The 6,000-nt window shown below is 49.9% G+C and overlaps 10 non-coding genes across 10 annotated transcripts; all 10 read right to left on the bottom strand.

The window, feature by feature from the left end:
• Nucleotides 1-245: 245 nt before the first annotated feature.
• On the bottom strand, nucleotides 246-318 carry Trnaf-gaa (transfer RNA phenylalanine (anticodon GAA)). Its single transcript has one exon. It is a non-coding gene; the product is annotated as a tRNA-Phe (tRNA).
• Nucleotides 319-907: 589 nt separating this feature from the next.
• On the bottom strand, nucleotides 908-989 carry Trnas-uga (transfer RNA serine (anticodon UGA)). The gene has a single exon. It is a non-coding gene; the product is annotated as a tRNA-Ser (tRNA).
• Nucleotides 990-1,691: 702 nt separating this feature from the next.
• Trnas-cga (transfer RNA serine (anticodon CGA)) lies at nucleotides 1,692-1,773 on the bottom strand. The gene has a single exon. It is a non-coding gene; the product is annotated as a tRNA-Ser (tRNA).
• A 138-nt stretch (nucleotides 1,774-1,911) lies between these two features.
• Nucleotides 1,912-1,984, bottom strand: Trnak-uuu (transfer RNA lysine (anticodon UUU)). Its single transcript has one exon. It is a non-coding gene; the product is annotated as a tRNA-Lys (tRNA).
• Nucleotides 1,985-2,522: 538 nt separating this feature from the next.
• On the bottom strand, nucleotides 2,523-2,595 carry Trnaf-gaa (transfer RNA phenylalanine (anticodon GAA)). Its single transcript has one exon. It is a non-coding gene; the product is annotated as a tRNA-Phe (tRNA).
• Nucleotides 2,596-3,185: 590 nt separating this feature from the next.
• Nucleotides 3,186-3,267, bottom strand: Trnas-uga (transfer RNA serine (anticodon UGA)). Its single transcript has one exon. It is a non-coding gene; the product is annotated as a tRNA-Ser (tRNA).
• A 702-nt stretch (nucleotides 3,268-3,969) lies between these two features.
• Trnas-cga (transfer RNA serine (anticodon CGA)) lies at nucleotides 3,970-4,051 on the bottom strand. Its single transcript has one exon. It is a non-coding gene; the product is annotated as a tRNA-Ser (tRNA).
• Nucleotides 4,052-4,189: 138 nt separating this feature from the next.
• Trnak-uuu (transfer RNA lysine (anticodon UUU)) lies at nucleotides 4,190-4,262 on the bottom strand. The gene has a single exon. It is a non-coding gene; the product is annotated as a tRNA-Lys (tRNA).
• Nucleotides 4,263-4,801: 539 nt separating this feature from the next.
• Trnaf-gaa (transfer RNA phenylalanine (anticodon GAA)) lies at nucleotides 4,802-4,874 on the bottom strand. The gene has a single exon. It is a non-coding gene; the product is annotated as a tRNA-Phe (tRNA).
• A 590-nt stretch (nucleotides 4,875-5,464) lies between these two features.
• On the bottom strand, nucleotides 5,465-5,546 carry Trnas-uga (transfer RNA serine (anticodon UGA)). The gene has a single exon. It is a non-coding gene; the product is annotated as a tRNA-Ser (tRNA).
• Between the last annotated feature and the right edge of the window lie 454 nt (nucleotides 5,547-6,000).

Below are 6,000 nucleotides of genomic sequence, written 5' to 3'. Positions count from 1 at the left end.
CTTTCGCTCATTTCACGGTTCCGTTGAAGACGTTCTTCACCACCTGACACAGAAAAAGGAATGCAGTCGGTAGGATATTTTTAATTCTTTTGCTTCTAGGGGAGTTAGTTGTCTAGTGAGTTCCTCTTATGGCATGCACTAGACAACCAGAACAGCTACAGGAGAGAGTCATTTTTGTTGTCAGCGGTAGTTGCATTATCACAAACGCAGAGTAATTCCATTGGCGTCGCATCAAAACGAATACCTGCCGAAACCCGGGATCGAACCAGGGACCTTTAGATCTTCAGTCTAACGCTCTCCCAACTGAGCTATTTCGGCTGACGTCGAAGGTTGCCATTTGCATGTGTTCGTTAACCTCTGCCTCGTTGCCAATTTCACAGTCACCTTCGTCTGATAAGACACAGGGGCGCTGAAAGGCGAGCAGCCGATGCAGTGAAGTTCCACACACATTTCTTCTTCTTCCGTCATCGTAACAAGCAAACATGTCGACTCGATTCGTGTAATATTGACTTCGCTGACGCTAGAAAACCCGTGCTATATCGATGCCAGGGGCAACTCGTGTGCGGAGAACGAGACACAAGAAGGAGTGAGTCTCTCCACCGTATGAGAGGCAGTATCTAGCAGATACACACGGTAAAACATACGACTTGCGTTAGCTCATAAATTGCTACACGTCATCGTCTGCAAGCTAAAATGGACACATCTGCACTGCCCAGTGAGGCGACACTTGTACTAACACCAGGTGGACGGCTGTGAGACGCGGAGATGAGCTGCGGCTTCTGGCGCGACTGTAACGCTGCGCCCTGGATCAAATAGCACTGCACATTGCTGGTGACCCACGTGTTTAGTAGTGACGCAACTGCTAGGATGCAGCTGAACGTCCGCCTTTTGAGAGCGAGAAAATTTTCGCAGTCGGCAGGACTCGAACCTACGCTCCCAGAGGGAATCTGATTTCAAGTCAGACGCCTTAACCACTCGGCCACGACTGCCGGTGGCGGAAGCGACTCCCGACAACTGAAACCGCCATCTTTAGAAGCAATCTGATGGCAGAAAACGGCGTGGCCTCACTCTTTTCTGTAGGGTTTCCATTAGCCGTTACGAAAGTGTATTAATTTTCGCCCAGACAGGGACTTGAACCCAGGACCCTTTGGTTGAAAACCTAGCGCTCTACCGACTCAGCTATGCGGGCCCACGCACGAGCATTATCGTACAGCTGCGCGGTGCGCGAGTGATTCGTATGTCGTAATTACTGGCTTATGGCTCCGATGGCGACTTCACCGACTTCCCACTGACGCACCGCTGACGCTAGTTTTCTGTCGTCTTAAAACGATCGACATACCTCCAAGCAGCTGCGAGATCTTAAGAAAAGAAACGCTGCACCACTGCTTTGGCCGCACTCGAGTGATGGAAATTGCGATTCTTAAAAAGAAAATGAAATGTTCGCTCTGTCCATCACTTTCGAGCACATCTGTGAACTCACGATCTCAGCGACGGCTTTCTGCAGTCCCAGCGTCAGTGTCAGTGTGAGGTGAACCGATAGCCACAGTAAGCAGCGGTCGTCGCGAAAACTCAGTATTCTTAAAACGGAAATTTTCGTCTTGTTGAGAATGGCGTCACTGGTTTGCACCCGCATTCGCCCACGCATGTCACATGTGTGCGAAAATGTTTGCTCCTCTGTACGCAAAATCGCACGCAGCCGGTAGGATTCGAACCTACGCTCCCAGAGGGAATCTGATTTCGAGTCAGACGCCTTAACCACTCGGCCACGACTGCCGTTAGCGCGGTGTTCTCCCGACACATGCAACTGCTACCGTTTAAAGCACTGTGGTGTCAGTAAACGGCGTAACTGCATTATTTTCCGTAGCGTTTCCACCGCTACCAGACGAATCGCTACCAAAGTGTTAAAATTTCCGCCTCGACGGGGCCTTGAACCCTGGACCCTTAGGTTAAAAGCCTAATGCTCTACCAACTGAGCTATCCGGGCTCAGACGAGGCTGCAAAACCTCCACAATGCACAACTATACATTGACTCATGTCCTTTACTGTTGTGCAATCGCTGTATGGGGCCGTTACTAATAAAACGTCGCCTACATGCTGTCTACAAACTTATCACGCTAAGCTCGTAACACACTCTCGAAGACTGCTGGCACACGATGCAACAACAAATTGCACTAGTTGTTACGCCTCATACGTCGGAGCAGAGAATTTACGTGTTTTGTCGACACTCACTGGGCAATTGGAAAATTCACAAGCATTTCGAATGCAATGTTTCCCACGCTTTCGCTCATTTCACGGTTCCGTTGAAGACGTTCTTCACCACCTGACACAGAAAAAGGAATGCAGTCGGTAGGATATTTTTAATTCTTTTGCTTCTAGGGGAGTTAGTTGTCTAGTGAGTTCCTCTTATGGCATGCACTAGACAACCAGAACAGCTACAGGAGAGAGTCATTTTTGTTGTCAGCGGTAGTTGCATTATCACAAACGCAGAGTAATTCCATTGGCGTCGCATCAAAACGAATACCTGCCGAAACCCGGGATCGAACCAGGGACCTTTAGATCTTCAGTCTAACGCTCTCCCAACTGAGCTATTTCGGCTGACGTCGAAGGTTGCCATTTGCATGTGTTCGTTAACCTCTGCCTCGTTGCCAATTTCACAGTCACCTTCGTCTGATAAGACACAGGGGCGCTGAAAGGCGAGCAGCCGATGCAGTGAAGTTCCACACACATTTCTTCTTCTTCCGTCATCGTAACAAGCAAACATGTCGACTCGATTCGTGTAATATTGACTTCGCTGACGCTAGAAAACCCGTGCTATATCGATGCCAGGGGCAACTCGTGTGCGGAGAACGAGACACAAGAAGGAGTGAGTCTCTCCACCGTATGAGAGGCAGTATCTAGCAGATACACACGGTAAAACATACGACTTGCGTTAGCTCATAAATTGCTACACGTCATCGTCTGCAAGCTAAAATGGACACATCTGCACTGCCCAGTGAGGCGACACTTGTACTAACACCAGGTGGACGGCTGTGAGACGCGGAGATGAGCTGCGGCTTCTGGGCGCGACTGTAACGCTGCGCCCTGGATCAAATAGCACTGCACATTGCTGGTGACCCACGTGTTTAGTAGTGACGCAACTGCTAGGATGCAGCTGAACGTCCGCCTTTTGAGAGCGAGAAAATTTTCGCAGTCGGCAGGACTCGAACCTACGCTCCCAGAGGGAATCTGATTTCAAGTCAGACGCCTTAACCACTCGGCCACGACTGCCGGTGGCGGAAGCGACTCCCGACAACTGAAACCGCCATCTTTAGAAGCAATCTGATGGCAGAAAACGGCGTGGCCTCACTCTTTTCTGTAGGGTTTCCATTAGCCGTTACGAAAGTGTATTAATTTTCGCCCAGACAGGGACTTGAACCCAGGACCCTTTGGTTGAAAACCTAGCGCTCTACCGACTCAGCTATGCGGGCCCACGCACGAGCATTATCGTACAGCTGCGCGGTGCGCGAGTGATTCGTATGTCGTAATTACTGGCTTATGGCTCCGATGGCGACTTCACCGACTTCCCACTGACGCACCGCTGACGCTAGTTTTCTGTCGTCTTAAAACGATCGACATACCTCCAAGCAGCTGCGAGATCTTAAGAAAAGAAACGCTGCACCACTGCTTTGGCCGCACTCGAGTGATGGAAATTGCGATTCTTAAAAAGAAAATGAAATGTTCGCTCTGTCCATCACTTTCGAGCACATCTGTGAACTCACGATCTCAGCGACGGCTTTCTGCAGTCCCAGCGTCAGTGTCAGTGTGAGGTGAACCGATAGCCACAGTAAGCAGCGGTCGTCGCGAAAACTCAGTATTCTTAAAACGGAAATTTTCGTCTTGTTGAGAATGGCGTCACTGGTTTGCACCCGCATTCGCCCACGCATGTCACATGTGTGCGAAAATGTTTGCTCCTCTGTACGCAAAATCGCACGCAGCCGGTAGGATTCGAACCTACGCTCCCAGAGGGAATCTGATTTCGAGTCAGACGCCTTAACCACTCGGCCACGACTGCCGTTAGCGCGGTGTTCTCCCGACACATGCAACTGCTACCGTTTAAAGCACTGTGGTGTCAGTAAACGGCGTAACTGCATTATTTTCCGTAGCGTTTCCACCGCTACCAGACGAATCGCTACCAAAGTGTTAAAATTTCCGCCTCGACGGGGCCTTGAACCCTGGACCCTTAGGTTAAAAGCCTAATGCTCTACCAACTGAGCTATCCGGGCTCAGACGAGGCTGCAAAACCTCCCACAATGCACAACTATACATTGACTCATGTCCTTTACTGTTGTGCAATCGCTGTATGGGGCCGTTACTAATAAAACGTCGCCTACATGCTGTCTACAAACTTATCACGCTAAGCTCGTAACACACTCTCGAAGACTGCTGGCACACGATGCAACAACAAATTGCACTAGTTGTTACGCCTCATACGTCGGAGCAGAGAATTTACGTGTTTTGTCGACACTCACTGGGCAATTGGAAAATTCACAAGCATTTCGAATGCAATGTTTCCCACGCTTTCGCTCATTTCACGGTTCCGTTGAAGACGTTCTTCACCACCTGACACAGAAAAAGGAATGCAGTCGGTAGGATATTTTTAATTCTTTTGCTTCTAGGGGAGTTAGTTGTCTAGTGAGTTCCTCTTATCGCATGCACTAGACAACCAGAACAGCTACAGGAGAGAGTCATTTTTGTTGTCAGCGGTAGTTGCATTATCACAAACGCAGAGTAATTCCATTGGCGTCGCATCAAAACGAATACCTGCCGAAACCCGGGATCGAACCAGGGACCTTTAGATCTTCAGTCTAACGCTCTCCCAACTGAGCTATTTCGGCTGACGTCGAAGGTTGCCATTTGCATGTGTTCGTTAACCTCTGCCTCGTTGCCAATTTCACAGTCACCTTCGTCTGATAAGACACAGGGGCGCTGAAAGGCGAGCAGCCGATGCAGTGAAGTTCCACACACATTTCTTCTTCTTCCGTCATCGTAACAAGCAAACATGTCGACTCGATTCGTGTAATATTGACTTCGCTGACGCTAGAAAACCCGTGCTATATCGATGCCAGGGGCAACTCGTGTGCGGAGAACGAGACACAAGAAGGAGTGAGTCTCTCCACCGTATGAGAGGCAGTATCTAGCAGATACACACGGTAAAACATACGACTTGCGTTAGCTCATAAATTGCTACACGTCATCGTCTGCAAGCTAAAATGGACACATCTGCACTGCCCAGTGAGGCGACACTTGTACTAACACCAGGTGGACGGCTGTGAGACGCGGAGATGAGCTGCGGCTTCTGGGCGCGACTGTAACGCTGCGCCCTGGATCAAATAGCACTGCACATTGCTGGTGACCCACGTGTTTAGTAGTGACGCAACTGCTAGGATGCAGCTGAACGTCCGCCTTTTGAGAGCGAGAAAATTTTCGCAGTCGGCAGGACTCGAACCTACGCTCCCAGAGGGAATCTGATTTCAAGTCAGACGCCTTAACCACTCGGCCACGACTGCCGGTGGCGGAAGCGACTCCCGACAACTGAAACCGCCATCTTTAGAAGCAATCTGATGGCAGAAAACGGCGTGGCCTCACTCTTTTCTGTAGGGTTTCCATTAGCCGTTACGAAAGTGTATTAATTTTCGCCCAGACAGGGACTTGAACCCAGGACCCTTTGGTTGAAAACCTAGCGCTCTACCGACTCAGCTATGCGGGCCCACGCACGAGCATTATCGTACAGCTGCGCGGTGCGCGAGTGATTCGTATGTCGTAATTACTGGCTTATGGCTCCGATGGCGACTTCACCGACTTCCCACTGACGCACCGCTGACGCTAGTTTTCTGTCGTCTTAAAACGATCGACATACCTCCAAGCAGCTGCGAGATCTTAAGAAAAGAAACGCTGCACCACTGCTTTGGCCGCACTCGAGTGATGGAAATTGCGATTCTTAAAAAGAAAATGAAATGTTCG

This window comes from Schistocerca serialis, unplaced genomic scaffold (assembly GCF_023864345.2).
Source record: "Schistocerca serialis cubense isolate TAMUIC-IGC-003099 unplaced genomic scaffold, iqSchSeri2.2 HiC_scaffold_1368, whole genome shotgun sequence".
NCBI lineage: Eukaryota > Metazoa > Arthropoda > Insecta > Orthoptera > Acrididae > Schistocerca > Schistocerca serialis.
The sequence above is the reverse complement of the archived record's forward strand: the minus strand, read 5'-3'. Positions and strand labels throughout refer to the sequence as shown.